The 23,941-nt window shown below is 41.7% G+C and overlaps 1 protein-coding gene across 1 annotated transcript in view; it reads left to right on the forward strand.

Moving 5' to 3' along the window:
- The first annotated feature begins 658 nt into the window (after nt 1–658).
- Nucleotides 659–23,941, forward strand: part of LOC126188588 (synaptotagmin-5) — a 207,431-nt gene continuing 184,148 nt past the window's right edge. Inside the window, exon 1 of the mRNA XM_049930190.1 lies at nt 659–671. The gene's annotated coding sequence lies outside the window, so the exon portion shown is untranslated. The remainder of the gene's footprint in view (nt 672–23,941) is intronic.

Below are 23,941 nucleotides of genomic sequence, written 5' to 3' on the forward strand. Positions count from 1 at the left end.
GTGGGAGACAGAGAGAAAGAGATTTTCTCGCAATAAAATCCGCAAAACAAAATTTGTGGGGACTACACCCTAAAATGTGAGAAAGTGACGGGCGAAGCGTCAGTTGCAGTTATCGACATCAATCGTCAGAACGATTCTGCGCCATCGGTTACACTGATGACAGTAGAAACCGTAACTTGTACACAAGCTGCGGTCTAATCATCCTTTGAAGAAGCAGAAGTCTGGTGTGAACTTCATAAGCATTAGCGAATGGGATGAGTTAACCGGAATGAATAATTAAGAGTGATGAAATGACATTTACGTGACGTTTTCATAAAGCGCGCACGTACGCTGCTCTACACCGACAATACAACCACACTGTGTACAGAATATTCACCTCCTCTTCGTATAACGCCATAAATGCAAATTTTGTAGTCTCCGAACCGAATGTTGGTGGCATACGATTATTCGCCCGTTGGTCTGCCATCGTTCTCCACCATCATCTTTGTGATTCCTACACGACGCTACGGGCTTTTCGTGCAAATCTGAGCATTGTGTGGTGAGACGCGGCTACCTGCGCGGCATCCTCTGTGAGGGGAAGGCCCGATAAGAGCGGAAGCTGCGGCGGCGATCGTGTCCCGCACGAGCCGCGCGCCCGCTCTGCCAGTCGCAACCCACCGCCTCCTGGCGAGGTAAGCCGGCGCTCACCAGCACGCTTGTCACGAGCGCCCTCACTGTGCCACTCGCTGTGCACCCTCTTGTTGCGTAGCAGCTTTTCCTAAACTGTTGGCCACATCTCTAACTTTTCTCAGTTGGTGCAACACTATGTTGGAATTTTGGCCGGACTACACATCCCTATTTTTCGAAAAACATCATCAATTGCCAGAAATAGATACGTATTTTTGTTTAGGCTACTTTGTTTTACAAACGGAATACTGTACATAGGCTTTAGCAACAGCTCTGCCAATTTCTAATATTCTATAACATAATAAAAGTTCAAATAGCAACTTCAGCATTATCACAGCACGAAGTATGAAGAGTCGCTTACTTCTTGCTATATTTCTAATGTTGCCGCCCTGTACTGAACGTTACTGCCAACAGTCGTACGTGTGTCTGTGATATCTGTAGTTTTGTACGCGTGTAGACGCGCTCGCGCGTGCTTGCACATGTAAGCCAGTGAGTGAATATATATTTCAGCGCAGTTCGGTCTATACATGTGTCTTTTTATTTCCTTAAAATATTTGTTTTATCGAGGTTAGCGGAGAATTTTATGCTCGTGTCCGTGACCGTTTATCGCTTGTTTATTCCCCGCGATAGCTTTCTGGATATGGTAGATATCATGCGTTGGGATGTGGATTTGTTGCGGTTCTTTATCCTTACGATTCTCATATATTGTTCTATGTTGGTTGTCTGGTGCTTTCGATGCTTTAAGAACTCCGTAAATGTGGGATCGTTTTTATCTTACTTCCAACATCTGATGTGTTCATTGTAGTGCGCTTTAAAACTTTTACACGCTCTACCTATGCATGCTGCATCAAAAATTTTACATTCAAGTTTATATAGTCCTGCAGTCTGGAATTCATTCCCCCTAACTGATGTTCTGCTTAACTTTATTTGGAGAATTTGCACAGTTTTTATATGAACGCTCTGTTTCATTATTAAGTTTGCCACTCCGTGTTTCAGTTCATGTTTGTAATTCACAGTATACCACGTCGTTTGTTTCTGTGTGGTGTTATAATTTTCTGCGTGTGTTCTGTGTATTTGTGACTTTTGTGCTTGTGAGTTTTCCTGCACTCTGTGTATGGTGTTTGTTTTGTATCTTTGTTTATACTTTTTGGATTGAATATTTGTGCTACATGTGTAGGTTGAGGAAATTTGTTTCGTTTTATACAGACGGACCTAACATGAAAATAATCAACATACTATTTCTGGTCAATGGGAATGCAACACCATGAAGGCGCCAAGCAACGAACATCAAAATCACAAGTGTACTGCATGCTTGGATATGTACATGGTTGGCATTTTAGTTCCACTGCACAAAGTAGCTGGAGTCAATCTTGGACATAAATGCTCGAAACATATCTCACGCTAATGGTTACCAGCTCATTTTTGCGCACTGCACTTTAACTGCGCCGGATCGCCTACAGATCAAGCACACGTATTAATTCTGAGGTTGATGGCCACGTGTCCTCGGATTAAAATGATCACACGTTCTTCAAATCTCTATGAAGCTCTCAACGTTGTGAATCTGTACGAGCCTTCTCTTTCCGGACCTTTACCCTTAGCAACCCTCAGCTCCCGTTTACATACAACAAAAGTTTTACACCTTGCTACTGAACCGAAGACTAAGAAAATAAGATTTTGTATGCAGAGTTCTTTAACTTCTTACTCTGTCTTAACTAGTTTTCATCAAAATGCAAGGTGAATTTACAAGCTTAGCACTCCAAATAAATAGACGTCCTCGCAAAACATCTCTGTGACGATTGCGAATATGTAACACGACATTACTCTGCAAAGGGAGGCGTCACTTCAGTAGCTCATGTAGGTCAACAGCAATAATTTACCCCGCCAAAAAGAATACGCGCCACACAGTTCTCATTTGGAATCAATGCACAACGATCTCAAGGGATAATGCGATTGAAGTTGGGTATTCGAAAACGCGATTTTCAAGACTGTTTTTCTGTACTCATTAAAACAAGCACTGTCAATACTACCAAAATCCTCCTCACCCACCGTTCCCCAGAAACTCGTGCTTGGGGAAGCAAGTTTTTCTTCGCCGCCACCAAATTTTTACAGACGAAGACAGCCACTGCCTAAGCCGCCAGCGCCTAGGGGTAAGCGTCAGCTTTACAGTCTGTTGTCCTGTCATTTAGGAACCACTCAAGAAAGCGTTACCAGCACACTTGACTTTGTCAATGCATACAAGGTGCTGAGGAAGCATATTACGCAAAGTGTCTTTAAGATCGGACACGTATTTTTGGAGACATTTTTGTTTTACATGTTTACTAGTTTTTCAGACAGCCTTAATATTACACAGAAATTGCAATTCTATGTTTCATAAACATTGAAATATCCATTACTTTTGAGCTTTTTCCTTGCTTTATTAATATACATATTTAAGTAAAATAATTTCAAAATAAAGTTGAAACCTCTCATTTACAGTCATCCCACTACATACAGAGCATTTTTTACCAAATTCCCGAGAAGACGCGCTCTTCATTATGAAGAACGCAAGTATCGAGTATTTCACTAGTTCAAACTATCGGGAACTATAATAATCTCTATCCAAGTCAGTTATATTTCATTCCGAATTTTTTCATATTTTTAATGTAATGTGGGCGTGTATTACTACATGTGTTTTTTTCCGTTTCAGGAAATTAATTTGAATTTAAGCGTTTTAAAAAGATCCACTTTGGAGTGAGCTTTTAAAATGTCAGCAAAATTCATGACGGCAAATACAATTCCACCATCAGAATCCAAACCCGTGTCGAGTGTGTGTTCTGAAAGTCAACAGTATTGCAAAGCCTTTGATGTTCTACTGCAGAGTTAGGATTTTTTTCTTAATTTTCAGAATATATTTAGTGTTGTTCTTTGTAGAAAATTGCCACACCACTAAAAGCGTGTTATTCACAGAGCTGAGAAGGAGGATTTGTTTTTTTAGGAAAAACACTGAAAGAGCCTGAAATAAGGAGAGACGGAGTCATTGCCCTTTCCAGTCTTTTCCAAGTGACAATACCACCCGCCTGAGCTGTTGCTGTGGAACGGGATGCTCCAGATAGACTTATTGACTCGACAGAAAAAATATGATTCAGCTGTTAAGCGGGTAGGTCACATTGCAGAAAAGTTTAAATTTAGTTTCACAACCCCTTATTTAAAATGGAGCGATGAGTTTTACGAACAGATGGATGGTGTGGCTATGGGGATTCCCTTACGCCCGGTATTACCAATTTTCTTTACGAAAAATTCGAAGAACAGTTATTAGGAACTGCCAATAAAAACCAATTACACGATTACGTTACATGGTTGATGCGTGTTGTGGAAACATAGCAGAGATGAACTAGGTCGTTTCCATTATATCTCAATAAAATTAATCCGAAGAGTCTTTTCACAGTGGACCAGGTGTTAAACGGCAAACTACATTTCTTTGACGTGCTAGTCTTCAAGAGAGAAGACGGCAGTTTGGATCTCAGTACGCGGAAACCCACTCACATCGTGCTTTAGTACATCTGGATTCAAATCACCATCCGCGACAAAAGCGGGGTGTGACAATCTCGAAACGATAAATCGAGGAACTTACAGGAACCGGAGCTACTTGATGTGGAATTGGAATATTTCACCACTCTGTTACTGAAGAATGCATACCTCAGTAGGTATGGGAAAGGGAGGCTGGCAAAGCTTATAGGTGACAGTGTAGTTGGCAATGGTGAGATCACTCATGGATAAATTCCTGTAGTAGTTAATGTTAGAGATTCATCTTTTTTAGATTGAAGTCAGCTGACAGGTACACCTGCTTAAAGGAAGTCCCTCTAACGAATCACCTTCAGAGGACGTCATGTTTCCAAGTAAAGAAGGAATTAGCATATTTCGTCGAAATATAAGAGGTAGTAGAGATAAAGTTAGTCAAGTGCTTATAAATGTTGACTCTGAAATTATTGGTAAATAATTTGACAATTCAGAGGCTTCCTTTGCCGGGATGCACATTAGCTGGCTGTTTTTTCAAGGAGTTCCTTGCGGGGTGGTGGAGTGGCCATGTACGTAAAAAAAACAGTACTCCATTTGAATGCATAGACTTATCACGGCATTGTACTGAACAGATATTTGAATGTTGCCCAGCGTAAGTTGAATTTAGTGAAACTAAACGTCTAATTTTTGTTGTTTATAGGTCCCCTAATTCTGACTTGAGAGCATTTCTGCTGAAACTAGAGAGGATCCTTGATTCACTTTATAGGAAGTAACAGAAATTAGTTATATGTGGTGACTTCAGAATTAATTTTGTATATGATTGTGCACGAAAAAGGATGTTGGTAGATCACCTAAACTCATATGATCTGATGCAGACTGGATTTTTTCCAGCTAGGGTGCATGTGAACAGTAGCACAGCCATAAATATTTTTACTCATTCTTCATTAATAGATGGGCATTCTGTTAGTAAAAGGGTGAATGGTCTTTCAGATCGTGACGCACGAATTTTAACACTAAAACACTTTTGTACTCAGATGTCACATAATTACAAAGTATTTAGGAAAGTTAATCCATCGGCAATAGTGTTTTTTAAACATCGTCAAGGAACAAGAGTGGCAGGATGTTTATAGTGTCGATAACGTAATGACAAACACATTTCTCATGCTCTTTGAGAGTTGCTTTCTATTAGAACATTCTAAATGGGGAGTTAGCGATAAAAGGCAGTCTGGGTGGCTGACTATTGGGATAAGGATATCTTGTAGATTAAATTGGTAATTATACTAAAATGTTAGAAGCAGTCACAATCATGCTACAGTAGCCCATTACAAACAGTATTGTAAAGTGCGTAAAAATGTTATTAGGAAAGCGATGAGTATGTGGTAAGCAAACAGAATGGCTAATTCACAGGATAAAATTAAAACCATAGGGGCAGTTGTGAAGGAAGTGTCTGGTCAGCAGCACAAGGTCGACGATATAAAGTTAGTTCGTAGTAAAAATATTTCTGTTACTGATAAATCAGATATTTGTACAGTACTTAGCGACCATTTTCTGAGCATTGCTTGAGAATTAAATAAAAATTTAGTTTCTAGAGGAAATCATATAACTCTCTTGGCAAATGCCTTTCCGAGATTGATGTCTGAAATACTCCTCTGTTATACAGACAAGGGGGATATTGAGTCAATAATTAAACCACAGAAGGCTAAGGACTCTTTGATGGAGTGCCTAGCAGAATATTAAAGTAATGTGTTTCACATGTTAGCTCTATACTTAGCCATATTTGTAATTTTTCCTTTAGGAATAGTCAGTTTCCTGAACGATTAAAGTACTCAGTAGTAAAGTCGCTTTATAAAAACGGAGAAAGGAATAATGTAGACAATTTTAGACTGATTTTTATGGCATCAGTTTTTGCTAAGGTTATTCAAAAGGCTGTGTATGTAAGGATAACTGATAATTTTTCATCACATAATTTGCTGTCAAATGAACAGTTCGGCTTCAGAAGCAGTTTAAGAACTGGAAATGCTGTAGTTTCTTTTCTCTGTGAGGTACTGGATGGGTTAAATAAAAGGTTTCGAACGCTTGGCATATTTTTGATGTAACAAAGGCGTTTGATTGTTGATCACAAAATATTGCTCCAGAAGTTGGACCATTACTTAATACAGGGAGTAGCTCACAATTGGTTCACCTCTTACTTTAACAACAGACAGCGGAAGGTGTCACACTGTGACCCAGTGTTGCCTGTAGCTGTGATGTGGGGTCTGGATGGGGGAACAGTCAAATGGGGGGTGCCCCAGGGATCAGTGTTGGGGCCACTCCTGTTCCTCATTTATATAATCGACATGTCCACCAGTATTACGGGTAACTAAAATATTTCTGTTTGCTGCTGACATTAGCGTGGTAGTAAAGTATGTTGTATGCAACATTGGCTCGGTTTCAAATAGTGTAGTTCGTGACCTAAGTCCATGGCCTGTAGAAAATAAACTAATGGTAGATCACAGTGAGACTCAGTTTTTACGGTTTCTAACACACAATTCAACAAAACCTTAAGTTTTCATTTCACAGAATAGGCATATGATTAGTGAAACTGAACAGTTCAAATTTCTAGGTGTTCAGAGAGATAGTAAATTGGCGTGGAAAGCCCACGTTCAGAACGGTAACTGAAATGATCGTTCGACACAAAAAATAGTGTACTTTGCTTATTTTCATTCCCTTATGTGGTATGGTATTATGTATTGGGGTAACTCTTCCCATTCTTAAATGATATTTTTGGCTCATAAACAGGCGGTTCGAGCAATAAGTGGTGTAAGTTCGCGAACCTCTTGTCGACCCCTGTTCACTAGTCTGGGTGTTTTGAAATTTTCCTCTCAATATATATATATATATATATTCTTTACTGTCGTTTCTTGTTAACAATATCACCTTATTCCCATGAATAAGCAGCTTTCACACAGTTAACACTCGGCAGAAATCCAACCTGCATTTGGATCAAACTTCCGTAACTTGTGCAGAAAGGTGTGCAGTATACTGCTGCATTCATTTTCAATAAGCTTGTAATGTCTCTTGCAGCGGTCTCTCCGCGATATTTTCAGAAATTTTATAAATTGTATAACTCAGTACATATCTCGAAATATCTCTTCTTATCTTACCGATTCCTAAAATTTAATATACGATGATTATCAATGCAAAGTAGTTTCAAGCCCTATTATTCCTTGGAGCGTCCATTTACTCCATGGAATAGCTTCTCTGCTATCTATGTTTCCTATTATGAAAAGAATGATTCAGATCTTCCCGATTAGCCGTGAAAGGAGGAGGATGTATATGTATGTATTGTTGAGCTAGTCGCCATCTTGATGAGATTCTGTATGAGAAGGAATTTAATACATGAACTAAACTAAAGTAAGTGTGTTCGCGTATTATTTAACTGATTATTATTGATAGTGTCTGCTTACTACGCTGTGTTGCACGGGATCATTGGGGAATGTCTGATATACACTGGACGAACCTGCCGTTTTGTATGCTCAAGATATCCAGTTACTTCAAATAAATAGGCTAACACGGTCTTACCGGCAGATCTCCGGTCTTCCCCATGTGATCACCGAAAGTTAATATTATTACAAACGTTTTCAGGAGATCGACTGACAATTTTCGTCGCACCGGGACTTCGAAATTGCTTCACTGCCTTATGGAATTTAAGTTAAGCTCAATTTAATCAGGATAGAACAGTATTGAACTGTGTGAATGTGATAAGCCTGCTTTGCGAATGAAAATTCCCTTAAAATACGCATGTTTTTACTATTCTGATCAGTGAAGCTAAATCAGGCCGGTGTGAGAGAGGTTTTTCAAATTTTTTGAATATCACAAGAAAAAATATTAAAAGCTACCACATGAGATCAAAATTCTTACCAGTAATCCATGCGTTTTCAAAACGAAACTGAATGTTTCTTCATGGGTCACACCTATTCTGTTGAGTTCCTTGAAAAATCAAGCTGATGTTGATTGCGTTTACTTAAACTTATGGCTTGACTTTTTTGGACATATTTTTAACTGTTATTACTTTTATGTTGAAATTTCATGTACTGACACGTTCCATGGTCTTGGAGATTTGCTCCTCAATTTGGTCCTACGGAGCTTGACGTGCAAATAAATAAATAAATAAATAATCGTCCGCTGGGATAAAGAGAGCCCTAAAGCAGCCAAGAAAACATCATAGTAAAGTACGTTCGGCTGACGAAAAAAGAAATGAGCTGCTTGTGAAACAATTTCTTTGTCACTCGGATCCCACACAGATATCATAATGATTTTTTAATAGTGGCAAGAAAAGCTCTAAATTTCGAACTACGTAAAAATACACGTGAATGTTCTGTAGCTAACTATGGTTGTCATTCCAAGTAGCACACATAGCGTTTCAGAATGCACTAGGAAACGCTGTGGCTTTCTTAAAGTTTATTTCCGTTTCTCCACTTTGAAAAGAATTATTTTGGCCTTTTCTCTCTTTTTTTAGTAGCATTTGAGGAGTCCCGGTTGTGCGGTTCAGCATACCCCTATGATGTTCGGTCTCTGGTGACCAGGGAAGGGAAACACCCATACGCTGATGCAAATTAATTTTAATAAAATGATAATATCGCGCAAACAGAAGAGTTACTGAAATGATACCGGAGGGCCCAATCAAGCTTGAAAATATGGGTGCCACACCACGTGCATAGATATATTAATGAAAGAAGGGATCGTGTACCTATAACAGAAACAAGTAATCACTATAACAGTCTGGTTTATTATCGTAAATATCAGCGTGTGAGTTACCGATTGATATTACTGAATGAACGTTTAGTAATAGGACACTATTATTATAAAATCTAACCTTGACACAATTCGGTAACAGCATAAAAACCATAGTTATGAGTATTTCGCAGATACGACCAGTGACTGCAAGAGTGGATAGTTGATTACATAAATAACACGGGAAAATAGGTATGACGCGAGAGTCTCACCAAAACGCACAATGAAAGTGTGGCTACTGAGGCAACGTCGGTTCTCACGGTGCTCTCAGGACAGTGACACCTGGCTTTATTTTTCTTTCTAACAGGGTTCTTCGAACAATGCTGGATTTTTTCTTTGGCAGATAGGTGTCCCCGTGAACCAACCGAGGTGTGTCGGATGCGGAACGCGAATGCTGTGTTGGCTACCTGAAGCCGAAACTCAGTTCCAGTCTAATAAATTTACAACTACGCTCCTTTCTTTTAAGAAAACACTTATTTTTTGCCTGCAGTTCACAGCCTCTCAATTATGCAGTCCCTTACCGTAATAAAAGAGAAGAGAAAGGAAGGCAATAACCAAGACCGCCAGGACTGACTCTGGTCTGTATTCATGGAGCAGCGTAACAAAATAACTACATTTATCAGGGGGATTAGCATATAGTATTCTGGAATATGTTCCGTGACAGTATAAGAGAAAAACTGCCTTGTAACACATCCTAAGAGGATCTCCTCCGTCGTTCTGATTTTATTTTCAGATTTTTAATTTTCAGTGAGAAGCCGACATTACTGGTGTACTATCGAAAATATTTCTTGTGAGTAACTCGTTGAATAACCTGAAATTAATCACGAGATGAATGTAATTTCAGTTCCTAAACTCAAAGTTTTGCTTTCATATTGATGTGGCTTTCATACACTGAAGAGCCAAAGAAACTGGTACACCTACCCAATACCATGTAGAGCCCCCGCGAGCACTCAGAAGTGCCGCAACACGACGTGGCATGGACTCTACTAATGTTTGAAGTAGTGCTAGAGGGAGCTGACACCATGAATGCTGGAGGGTTGTCCATAAATCCGTAAGAGTATGAGGGTGTGGGGATCCTTTGAACAGCACGTTGTAAGGCATCCTAGATATGCTCAATAATGTTCATGTCTGGGGAGTTTGGCGGCCAGCAGAAGTGTTTAAACTGAGAATAGTGTTCCAGTAGCCACTCTGTAGTAATTCTGGACGGGTGAGATGGCGCACTGTCCTGCTGAAATTGCCCAAGAACGTCGGAATGCACAATGGACATGAATGGATGCAGGATGCTTACGAACGTGTCACCTGTCAGTCGTATCTGGACGTATCGACGGTCCCATCTCAGTCCAACTGCACAGGCCCCACTCCATTACAGAGCCTCCACTAGCTTGAACAGTACCCTGCTGACATGCAGGGTCCATGAATTCTTGAGGTTGTCTCCATAACTATACACGTCCATCCGTTCGATACAATTTGAAACGAGACTCGTCGGACTAGTCAACATGTTCCCAGTCATCAACAGTCCAATGTGTGACGGGCCCAGGCGAGGCGTAAAGCTTTGTGTCATGCAGTCATCAAGGGTGAGCCTTCGGCTCCGAAAGCCCATATAGATGATGTTTCGTTGAATGGTTCGCACGCTGACGCTTGTTGATGGCCCAACACTGAAATCTGCAGCAGTTTGCGAAATGGTTGCACTTCTGTCACGTTAAATGTATCTCTTCAGTCTTCGTTGGTCCCGTTCTTGCAGGATCTTTGTCCGGCCGCAGCGATGTCTGAGATTTGATGTTTTACCGGATTCCTGATATTCACGGTACACTCGTGAAATGGTCGTACGGAAAAATCCCACTTCATCGCTACCTGGGAAAAGCTGTGTCCCATCACTCGTGAGCCGACTATAACACCACGTTCAAACTCACTAAAACCTTGATAACCTGCCACTGTAGCAGCAATAGCCGATCTAGCAACTGCACCAGACTCCTGATGTCTTACATAGGGGTTGCCGACCGCAGCGCCGTATTCTGCCTGTTTACATAGCTATTTGAATACGCATGCCTGTACCAGTTTCTCTGGCGCTTCAGTGTATCTATATTAATAATGGTTTTCATATTTATATTAATAACTAGCGAACCGGCAATGGTTCGCAAATGGTAAATATGTATGGCAATTGGATATACGTCCAAATCTCCTTAACTCACTCATCTCTCTACCCTTCGTCCCCTACCCCCTACCTTCGTCCTCCCCCTCCCACTGTCTCTACCGTCACCGTCCTCCCGCTCCCTGTATATGTTACCCCACACGCTCTGTGTTCATCTCCTCCTCCCTCATCTCTCTGTCCACATCTTCGTTCCCCCTCTTTATATCCGTTTTATTCCCCCTTCTCTGTCCCTCTCTGTCTCCCTCCTGTCTCCAACCTTATTTACTGTTACTGCAAGTGGACCCTTGACTGGAAAGATAAGTCAAAATGAAATCAATAGTATACATGGTATGAGAGAGACCTTTCCAGTTCCTGGATCAGTGAGAATAGTAGCTTTTGAGACCTACAATTATACATAAAGGGATATAAAGTGAAAGGTTAGGGCCCATTTACGATCATGTGTCATTTATTATTACTACCTAATTGACATAAATGACTCTGAAACAGATAGACCTTATGCAATAATTAATTCAAACACAGATTGAGTAATATATCAAATCTCAATAACAGGTCAATAAAAACAGATAGACCTTCATAAGAGTTTCAGGTAACCCATATTTTGAAACAGCTCTTAATTTACTTAAAAGCAGACAGGCCTTCAATAATAACAGTGTCAGTTAAGTGAAGTTACCGAATAGAAAACAAGCAAGTCTTCTTTAATAACAGCTTCAGTCATGTAAGACTAACAAATGGAAAACAGGTGAATAACTGCTCCAGTTAAGTAACCCAGAGTTTGAATTACCTCCTCACAAGGATTGCACCATAAGCCTTATACGCAAGGAGCACGAGACTACATCACACATGAAGAAAGGTTCCAACGAGAGGACCGGTCTTCCAATGCCCTTTTCGTTGGGTACAAGCTGACAAAAGAAATATTAACACAACAATGTTAATTACGTGAAAGCAACAATAACTAGCCAAAACGTATACCCGTGTCACTGCAAAATACCACCTCTACAACGACGGCGAAGCGCCCGAAGGAAAACTACGGTGCCAAGCCGAATAGCCTTAGCAATGGCAAATTTTGAGACCCAGGCTCCTCCTAAGCCAATACAATTAACAGAACATTGACGTCTGCACTGTCCGAAGGTACCTCGAAACCAGCACCCTGTCGTATTACAAGAGGAAGGTAATCCTGTTAACAGGCAACCAGTGCCAGTATCGACTCAGGAAAAGCAAACAACAGCCGCAATTGAAGGACACAACTGGTGGTGAAATACATCAGCTAAGAAACCGCAATGATCGCAACAGATCTATAGGTACCAATAAGAAAATAACAGTTAAGACCTCTAAAATCCAAAACTTAACTGAAGTTCACGAATCGAAGCTAAGGCTTGCCGCTTACAAAGGGGGCCTGGAATTCAGCACAGTGAAACTGGCTTCAACTCTCTCATCGGTGTGCCACGTCCCAAAGCTGGATTCAAATCGGCCCACGAATATGCCCAGCAACCACTAGCCGGACTCCGGGCCTGGACGCTTGAGCAAGTGCTCGCCTTACTCATCGGGCGGGCCTCTCACCTTCCTCCTCTCTCCTTTAACGCTCACCCACTCGCCACACCACAACACGACCCGTCCCCATCAACAACCTCGAGCAAAGATCTCAATAGCCTCAAGCCAGAGGGACATCACACGAGAGATCGAGCTAGTGGTGTCAGGAATTCTGAAGGTGACGTCGCTACCTCGCCACGGCTCAGCTTTAAAGGTCGTATTTCGCATGGTTTTAATGTACGAACAGGTAGGATTATAAAGTTAGCCGTATACACAACTTCCCTGTTTTCTGTAAAAAATGACTGCGAAAAGGCGAACAAAATCACACACTTTCACAGCACAGCATAGTATGTTTTTTCTCGCAGACAGTTTTACAAAAAGTGTTTATTGTGTAACACATCTGTATTTTCTGCGGTTTAGACTACGCGTTGTTTGTCGGTCAGTCACTCACTGGTGCCATTTTCCAAAGAAATAAACCATGAACTGAAATCAAATGTTTGCAACACACCAAATTACCGCGAACTGACATAAATTCAATCTTTGCAACACACTAAGTATACGATCGTCACCGACAACACACTGAAATATCGCTTTCACTTGTATTCTTTTTTGGCAAAAAATCATTTTTCAAGGCAGAATTTGGCCACGACAGAACTGTCAAACTGAACGTCATTTTGTTTTTGTTATGGAAACATGTGACAGCAGAACTTTCAAGCCGATCGTCACATTTATTTGAGATTTTCATTCAAAAACGCTATCCAAATTTCCAGCTTTTCCGATGGATTTTCCAAAACATCTCTGACGAACACAACAATAATAAAAAATGAGCCAAATCAGTCGACCCGTTCCCAAATGATAAGCTTTCATACATGCAGCGATTGATTTTTATTTATTTAGATATAAAGACGTACACAATGTTTCTCAATTCCTATTATAGGTTTCTAGAGGTTGCAGAGGGGACTCAGTAGAAAACGTTTTGATAAGGGACCGGGGAATGTACCGTTCTGATGTAAAATAAGTTTGAAGATCGGCTCACTTTCAAATCTCCAGCTTGACGTTGCGCACTTTGCGGAGCCAATGGACTCTGATCTGTGAGATGTACAGCAGCTGCTCCACGTGTCGACCCTGCTATCCGTTGCAGAAGCTGTAGCTGCGACCCATGCTTCCATACTCACGATCCACAAACCCTGAAGGGCGTCGATGAAACAGCACAGTAAACCCTCAAAGTTACGAGCGTACGTATCTCGCTGCTGTTGGTGTAGTCGGAAGAAAATAGTGTGTGATGGACTGAGGCGATCGGGGAAACGTTTTCCATACTTGCTTTGTGCAGCCCTACTATAAAGCACCATGTGTGAAGCGAGAGATTTGAAACTGATCAGATCTTCAAACTTAGTTTAAATCCAAATCGTAGATTTTCGGACATGAGATCCTTATCAAAAGTAAGAATTCACATCTACATCTACATTTATACTCCGCAAGCCACCCAACGGTGTGTGCGGGGGGCACTTTACGTGCCACTGTCAATACCTCCCTTTCCTGTTCCACTCGCGTATGGTTCGCGGGAAGAACGACTGCCGGAAAGCCTCCGTGCACTCTCGAATCTCTCTAATTTTACATTCGTGATGTCCTCGGGAGGTATAAGTAGGGGGAAGCAATATATTCGATACCTCATCCAGAAACGCATCCTCTCGAAATATGGACAGCAAGCTACACCGCGATGCAGAGCGCCTCTCTTGAAGAGTCTGCCACTTGAGTTTGCTAAACATCTCCGTAACGCTATCACGCTTACCAAATAAACCTGTGACGAAACGCGCCGCTCTTCTTTGGATCTTCTCTATCTCCTCTGTCAACCCGACCTGGTACGGATCCCACACTGATGAGCAATACTCAAGTATAGGCCGAACGAGTGTTTTGTAAGCCACCTCCTTTGTTGATGGACTACATTTTCTAAGGACTCTCCCAATGAATCTCAACCTGGCACCCGCCTTACCAACAATTAATTTTATATGATCATTCCACTTCAAATCGTTCCGTACGCATACTCCCAGGTATTTTACAGACGTAACTGCTACCAGTGTTTGTCCGCACAATCATACAATAAAGGATCCTTCTTTCTATGTATTCGCAATTCATTACATTTGTCTATGTTAAGGGTCAGTTGCCACTCCCTGCACCATGTGCATATCCGCTGCAGATCTTCCTGAATTTCGCTGCAATTTTCTAATGCTGCAACTTCTCTGTATACTACAGCATCATCCGCGAAAAGCCGCATGGAACTTCCGACACTATCTACTAGGTCATTTATATATATTGTGAAAAGCAATGGTCCCATAACACTCCCTTGTGGTACGCCAGAGGTTACTTTAACGTCTCTCCATTGAGAACAACATGCTGTGCTCTGTTTGCTAAAAACTCTTCAAGCAGCCACACAGCTGGTCTGATATTCCGTAGGCTCTTACTTTGTTTATCAGGCGACAGTGCGGAACTGTATCGAACGCCTTCCGGAAGTCAAGGAAAATGGCATCTACCTGGGAGCCTGTATCTAATATTTTCTGGGTCTCATGAACAAATAAAGCGAGTTGGGCTTCACACGAGCGCTGTTTCCGGAATCCATGCTGTATACATAGCTTCTACCAATGAAGTTAGCTAACCATTTTTCTATCAAAATATTCCACCTAAAAACATTAAATGGATATTACTAATTATTTAAGATATAATACGTTTTATGACGTTCCTATCACATTAAGTTTTTAGGGTAATATACACTCTCAGACCAACTGTATCAGTTACATAAAGAGTACCAATTACAGAACATTGTCCCCTCTTGGAAAAAAATTCTGTGAAAACCAATGCTTATGTACACATAGTAGCCTCCCTCTGCGACTCTTTCTCTCTATCATCCGTTCAATTACTGTTTTCATCAGGTTTTCATATGGTATTATGCGCCCTGTCATTGTGTTCTTCGTTTGAAATTTATTCTCGGTGACACGTTGCAAGACTTCTTCATTCCTGGCTCAGCCAGTCCATTTCATCTTCATAGCCTCATGTATCACTGTATTTCAAATGCTCGTTTCACAGGCCTCTAATAGTTTCATTTCAGTTCTCTCCACTGTGCATGATTTGCTTCCACACTGAGGTATGCTCCAATTATATATTTTCGTGAATCTTACTTTGGTTTTAATTCTACAATTTTTGGGTATTATTAGCTGTTTATTTTCTTAGAAAGCCTTTTTGTCGTGCAATCCACGCTAATACGCAATATAACACGTTTTTGTTAGGTGGCTTTCTTGTTTGTCCGTCTGTTTTGTACAGATTACAGACTGCATTGATACCAATGGCCATCACTTCGAACACCTTCTGTAAATGGACGTACACCTATTTGAGCTTCGTTGACCTTCAAAGAGTTTACTGTTACACTTCATTGGATTTATCGCCACAGCCGCTATCAGAAAATAAGTACCAAATTATAGAATCCCATTTTTTTTAAAAAAAATGACCTTCATATCTCTGAGGCGACCCCACATAGCAACAAAAAACCAACGTCATATTATGTCCCCCGTTGTCCCATGCAACATTTGTCTCACAAACTTTTCAGCTACTACGATACTTTCAGAGTTATTCTACGAGGCAATAGTTAGTGACTCACCCTGTATATCAGAGTGTAGTATATACACACATCAAAAAATGTTTTGCATCACCTCGGTTCCGAGAGTTCCGGAACCTGTACGGAAAATTGGAATAGAGATCAGCATAAACATCAATTCCGCCCTTTTTATTACTCATGAAAACTACGCATTGCATGTTTTACCACCATACAGCGAGACCTCCAGATTGCTGTACACACCGGTACCTCTAATTCCCAGTAGCACGTCCTCTTGCATTGATGCATGCCTGTATTCATCGTGACATACTATCCACAAGTTCGTCAAGCCACTGTTGGTACAAATTTCCCACTCCACAACAGCGATTCGGCGTAGATCCCTCAGAGTCGTTGGTGGATCACGTCGTCCACAAACAACCCGTTTCAATCTATCCCAGGCATTGTCGATAGGGTTCGTGTCTGGAAAACATGCTGGCCACTCTAGTCGAGCGATATCGTTATCCTGAAGGAAGCCATTCACAAGATGTGCACGATGGGGCGCAAACTGTCGTCGATGAAGACGAATGCCTTGCCAATATGCTGCCGATATTGTTGAACTATCGGTCGGAGGACGGCATTCACGTATCGTACAGCCGTTACGGCGCCTTCCATGACCACAAGCGGCCTAAGTCGGCCCCACATAATGCCACTCCAAAACAACAGGGAACCTCCACCTTGCTGCACTCGCTGGACAGTGTGTCTAAGGCGTTCAGCCTGACCGGGTTGCCTCCAAACACATCTCCGACGATTTTCTGGTTGAATGCATATGCGACACTCGTCGGCGAAGAGAACGTGATGCCAATTCTGTGCGGTCCATTCGGCATGTTGTTGGGCCTATCTCTACCGCGCTGCATGGTGTCGTGGTTGCAAAGATGGACCTCGACATGGACGTCGGGAGTGAAGTTGCGCATCACGCATCCTATTGCGCACAGTTTGAGTCGTAACACGACGTCCTGTGGCTGCACGAAAAGCATTATTCCACATGGTGGCGTTGCTGTCAAATGTTCCTGCGAGCCATAATTTGTAGGTAGCGGTCATCCACTGCAGTAGTAGACCTTGGGCGACCTGAGCGAGGCATGTCATCGACAGTTCCTGTCTCTCTATGTCTTCTCCATGTCTGAACAACGTCGCTTTGGTTCACTCCGAGACGCCTGGGCACTTCCCCTGTTGGGAGCCCTTCCTAGCACAAAGTATTGACCGTCTAGATTTGGTTGAACTACAGATAACACGAGCCGTGTACCTGCTTCCTGGTGGAATCATTGGAACTGATCGGCTGTGGGACCCCCTCCGTCTGCTAGGCGCTGCTCATGCAAGGTTGTTTACATCTTTGGGCGGATTTAAAGAAATCTCTGAACAGTCAAATGGATTGCGTCTGTGATACAATATCCACAGTCAACGTCTATCTTCAGGAGTTCTGGGAGTGTATATACATACACTACAGTCTAAAACAAAAAAAGCGATGCACCGTGAATGAGGTACGCAAGTTGGTCACAAATTTATATTCATACAGGTAAAATTGTAAACTGTTTTTTAATCTCATTTTGTTCGTCTTCGTTCTTTGTATCTGCTCGGGGCGGGCGTCGCAAGACACCTGTTTGAGTTCGTCGTTGATCCATTAACTCAGTTTTTTTATTACAGAGGGCAGCTAACCTGCTAACCGAACACGGTGAGTTACCGTGCCGGCAAATTAAAACTGTGTGCAGGACCTAGACTCGAACTCGGGACCTTTGCCTATCGCAGGCAAGTGGTCGACCTTTTTTTTCCGCTGTGTTTGGTCGTTACGGACGTTACGTGACATCCGATCAAGTTCCTTTGTTGATCCTTCCACTCAGTTTCTTTATTACAGAGGCCAACCAGCTCTCTGACCGAACACCCTGAGCCACCGTGCCGGTTGAAGTTAGGCCATGATGGACGAATGTGTGACACTGTAGTGCAATTTCACTGGGCAGCTAGCAACGATAGAAAATAGGCGACATGTCGATATGGGGGCATAAAGTCATTGTGAATTTCATTTCGTGTACTCAGTTGGACAGTAACTATGCTTCCTAGATGGGCGCGTGAACAATATATGCAGATGACAAACTTTGAGAGAGGATGTGTAATTGGGGTAAAGAAAGCCGGTTGGCACAATCAGAGATTCGACTTTTCAATAGGAGCATTGCCACTATTCGTTGATGTTCGCTGGAATCGGTAAACCATGGATGAAAACTGGGTGAATATGGAAGTGGTCGACGTAGCGAGATGGCAGAAAGTGAGCACCGAGCGATCGTCAGAGAGACGCTCAGAGACCCGATTCACCATTATCATCGACCCGACGTGCAACTGCACGCCGCTGTCTGGGGCGTCTCCAAAGTGAGACGTGCCAAAGCCAACCATGGCCAGAAATGTTCCCGGATTTCCTCCCAATTTATAACATTTGGAACATAATTGTCAGAGCCCTACAACTAGCTCGGTATTTTGACCATCCAAAGCGCCACTTGGACAGAATTTGGCACGATATCCCTCAGAAGGACATCCAAAAACACTATCAATCAGCTCCAAGCCAAATAACTGCTAGCATAAAGACCACACGTGGACCAACGCGTCATTGACTTGCTCAATTTGTGAAGTTCTTTCTCTTCACTAAATTATCCAATTTTTCCGAAATTGTAATCAGTTTTTTGCCTGTATATGTACACCGCATCTACCGGTTTCTGCCCTATTCGGATAATTCCTTCGTGGTGTGTCGTTGTTTTTGTTTTAGAGTGTATTATTTTGATCTGCACTTCAGGTCTGTTTAAACTTTTATCGGTAGCTCAAGACGGCTTTAGCTTCTCGTACTCTGTTGAAAAGCGAGATCCAGACGTTAGTCTTTCTCCTACTCCCTTCGAAAATTCGAAATTTGAACTTAGTGGCAGGCCCACTGCACTTCTGCGCACCATACGTTACGAACTTTTTTGTGTATCTCCTAGTTACGGAAGTTACTAACTTGTTATGTTGTTTATGATTGCTACTATCTTATTCAAGTTGTGCCAGAGTCTTCTCAATAAAGTTCATAAAACGGCAAACATAATTTGAAGCCTTTTTAGCAAACTTTTTTTTTTAAGTTTCCTCCTGAAGTTCGAAGATGGACGTCTTACAACACGTTTCTATGCAATGGGTACTTTGTGTCTACGTATGAAATTGTGTCAGAAAATTACTCCATATGGCGTCAACGAAAAAAGTGTACAAAATAACCTAATTTTCCAACGCTTTCACCACCAAAATCAGAGCGTAATGCGGATGTTGCCGAACTAGAGCGTTTGAGAAGACTATAACACGGAATTTCCAGTGCGAGTTCTGATCGATATGCACACCCAGGAGTTTTGAACCACCACTTTTTCATATTTCCTTCACCAGTGCTGCATTGTTACTGATGATCATGTATCTGGTCTTGTACAACATTGAACGATATGTGCTTTTCCAAGTTAAGTAACAGAACATTTACTGAGAACCAATCAATAATACTTTTGAATATTGCATTTATTGTTCGCTCTGGTGATCCATCTCTGTTGAGTTTGAATATTATGCTTGCATTATTAACAAAGAGGTCTGTTTCTTCGTTATCAGTGTAAGATGGTTTTATATAGGTAGGAGTGGTCTCAGAATCGAGCCATGTGGAACACCACGCCAGTAGTAATTTATCCCCACTCATATGACTGTAATTATCTGCCACCTTACTTATGTCATTTCATTGTAGCCATTTGTATTACTGTTTTTGTGGAATAAAAAAACTCATAAAAAAATGTATAATGGGAGCTGCATGAGCTATCTGACATGACACTTTGCTTGCTGCCATTTGAATATAAAGTGAACAGCATAATCAAAGCAATAAACTTTAACTTTATCTAAAAGACTGTTGTTATTTGCAAAGTCAAATGCCTCAGACAGTATGTTTTCCTTTCTTGTTTATAGAATACATGTCCGGTATCCTTGTAAAATGTAAATGCACTTAGTTTGGGGTCTCCTTTCAGAGTTAATGCAAGCCCACTGCACCAACAAACGTTGCTAGCCTTTGCGGGAACTATTTTTGCAAACGCGGTTGCCCGATATCAGCAGCTTCCTGATGGCTTCGAACTTGCCGGGGAATTAGCGAGCGACAAGCGGTTTGCTACCGGAGCGGAAGGAATGAAATTACCGTGATCAGATTAGCGCTCGGCCGCCGTTAACCGCAACAGGAAGAGAGAGCCGATGCGGAAATTTGCTGGCGGCTGCGGTGAAGCCACACCTATGGCCACTTTGCAGCCGGCGACTGCACGCTACGACGCAGTAACGCCGTGCAATGGCCGATAAATGTCGCGACGCCTAATTTAACAGTAACAGAGCCGACAACGTGCTGACAGGGTCACAACCTAGCGATGTGTGCCGGAGGGTACTTCGTGTAAACAGTCGTTCCTTCCGTTTTCTAACTCTGTATGCGTAACGGTCCCTGGGCTAAAAGAATGATACTGGAATGGTACTGACGACATCTATTTGTTACTTGTTGATGAGGATTTAGAGATAATTCGCAGACGGTGTAGTTGCATACAGAGAGGTTACATCTTCACGAAATAGTTTATAAATGCAGGTAGACCTGCAAATGATAATTATTTTGTGAATAACCTGGAAACTGACCCCCATCGTAGAATAATGTGGTACAACAACTGGAGGTAAGGGAAAATACTATATTCTGGTTGATATCGGAACCACTGATAATCGCTAGTCTTCAATTACCTAGAGCAGGGCTTCCCAAACTGTGGTCCGCGGTCCCCTTAGGGATGTACCGGCTATTTCTAGGGGGTCCGCGGCCACCTTTCACCAAATCGTGTAAAATAATGAGTAAAATTATTGAATAAAAATGTGAAAATCAAATTCATCACTATTTTTTTCGTGTGAAAAACATGTGTACTTCTTAGTACAGGTCGTATCCCCAAGCAGCCTTTGCGGTTACTAAGTGAGAACGTATACACAGTTAGAGCCAGAGAATGCGGCTTCTCTGATCAACTGTTTCGCAACAATACGAGGGTCGTTTGTGCTCCGGCTCACGGCGCTAGATGCTGAAACCTTTTACGCATGCGCTCGCTGGCACGTATGCGGCCCCAGGCATCATTAAATGTTAAACTTGCTTTGTCAGTGCACTACCTATTTCATAAGTCGATTTTTGACCAGTTTATTATTTATAATATGGATCTGAGGGGGGTGCGATGAGGAGTTTCCCTTGTAAGATACATACCTTAAGAGCTATGAGTACTTGTTCAGAAAAAGAGATATGTTTTACAGCAGCGATTATGAAGAAGTATGCATTTTTAGTGGCCGTGTTTACTAGACATTTTTGCCTTTCATATCCCTGAATATGGATCATTTCTCCTGGGACGTCCTATATAGATCCATTTGCTCGAGGACCTGCTGTAAATGCAAACTAACAGCGACGTATTGTGCCATTATCATCACTGGGGAACATTTCGGAGTCCCAGTTCGTTAACCCGCGCTATTGCAGCGCGTCTCGTTCTGAAATCCTGTTGATAGCAAGATGTAAATGTCCACAGTTTGGTCAGGTTGATGAGGATTGAGAGTGGCGGACGTAATATGATGACCAATGCGTCCTGCAGTGAGCAGAATCTAATATGAAACCTCTCTGCAGGTATCATACAGCGAAAGCATGCCACGATGTTGATGGTTATTCGTCAGTCGGATGGACACTTGAAGCATCAGTAGCCTCTTAGTGCTATCTGGAATACTTAGTTCCACTCCTTTCCTTTTCTTCCATCGTTATCAGCAACAGAAGCACAGCACAGTCACACGATGCATTCACACTTTTGTGTCACTTTTTTAGTTGGGGTCTTACGTTTCTTCAGAATTCTTCCAAAGAATCTACCCGCCTTCCCAGAATTAGACGTATCCCCACTCAGAATCGAGCAGGATAGATCTCTCTAGGTCAGGGCTTCCCAACCTTTTCAGCTGGCGGACCCCTTCTTCAGTCGCAAATCCATGGCGGACCCCTACTCAGTCAAGAGCACAGTAACTTTAAATTTCAGAGCGAAACCCATGGGAACTGAAAGCTTCTTAATACAAGTGCCATGTTCCCAATGACCCATGCTCCCAATCAATAGTCTTTAGTTTAGAGATCAATGAAAACAACTTGAAATTAACGATCCAATTTGAATTCCCACTGTATCCAGACACTTACTAGTAGATTTACTCTCTTTGTTCAACACACTATAGCCTGATAAAAATTACTTGGTAATTGAAATTTCGCACGATGGAGCTCTCTTCCTCCAAGAGCAATCAACGTCTCGTCCAAACTGTTGACAAGCTGCTGCATATGGTCTGTTCACTTCCACTATTTGGCTACTGTTGTGTAAGGAGCATGCATATTTCGTAACAGTCGTGTGTGTGTGTGTGTATGTGTGTGTGGGTGGGTGGGTGGGTGTGTGTGTGTGTGGTTTTTCGTGAAATCCGAACAAAAATGTTCAAATGTATGCCTATCTTGCGCATGGACTACTCAGTTTGTATATTTTGCTTATTATTTTTCATAGGTCCACAGAACTTCTTCCTGTTTTCTCGATTGATCTGCGTTCAGTTTTTCAAGGCCTATCCACTGTGCCAACTTATAACTAAATCTGAGGAGGGTGCGATGGGGAGGTTCCCTTGTTAGAACCCATGTGTAATAGATAATTTTTGTTTTGTTTTTGTTACGTTCATTTTTGCTATATATGTGTGTGGCAATACTGACACACTTATCGTGAACACTTCAACTACTGCCTGTGAAGTGACTGAATGACTGGTGTGTTAATCTCCCCTCCTCCAAGACTGCAAACGCTGTTGTGTACAAACCCCCAAAATATGAAAAGCCAAGAGCTTACAGAAATAAGAGATTTGTTTCATAGTATCGAAGATGAAGAAGTGCTAGTAGCTCTTAAGGTATGCATTTTACAGCCATGTTTTTTGCTTAGAATGAATGTTTCTTTCATATCCCTGAATATTGATCGTTCCTTCTGAGACACGCGTATACATAAGAATGGCGCCGTTTGACGGTAACATTAGCTAAACTGAAAGCGTATGTTGTCGCCTTTATTGTTAGTAAAGACAAACCGAACACATCAACGCACGGCTCTACTCGTTTAATAAGCTACTGTCCTTGATTTGCCTCGAACCATATTTCATACTTAATGATCCCTAGTGTGTATCCACCGCAAAATTTTACAGTAGGCTGCTTCCGGTTCAAGAGTTTTCTCAAGGATCGTGTGACTATATCATCGCAATAACATTGCAAATGATGTTTATTTCATTGCTAACGTACAGTCCTTCGCAAAATGTGCAAGCATTAAGTTTCTTATCACCAAAGGAAATAAATTTCCTGAATGATTTCGCGATTATTGTGGATATTATGTGAATAAAACCGTCTACATCGCTTAATATCTGTCTTTTTTTTATAAAGTCGTTTCGGTTACTGCTATCATTAATCAGATCGAAACCTACAACTTTTAAACCAAGGGGTAGAGCAACACGCTGATTGACTATGATTGCTGTTTTACAACTTTTAAGTTTTGATCAAATGATGGCGGAAACCGAAACTATTTGATAAATAAAGCTATATATTAAGCGTTCTAAATGGTTTTGTTCACAAAACATTTAAGTATCTTGCCAATGCCTTTTAACTCGTGAGGAGAAAATCGGCCGCCTGCTAACTACTC

Source organism: Schistocerca cancellata, chromosome 5 (genome assembly GCF_023864275.1).
Source record: "Schistocerca cancellata isolate TAMUIC-IGC-003103 chromosome 5, iqSchCanc2.1, whole genome shotgun sequence".
In the NCBI taxonomy this organism is placed as follows: Eukaryota; Metazoa; Arthropoda; class Insecta; order Orthoptera; family Acrididae; genus Schistocerca; species Schistocerca cancellata.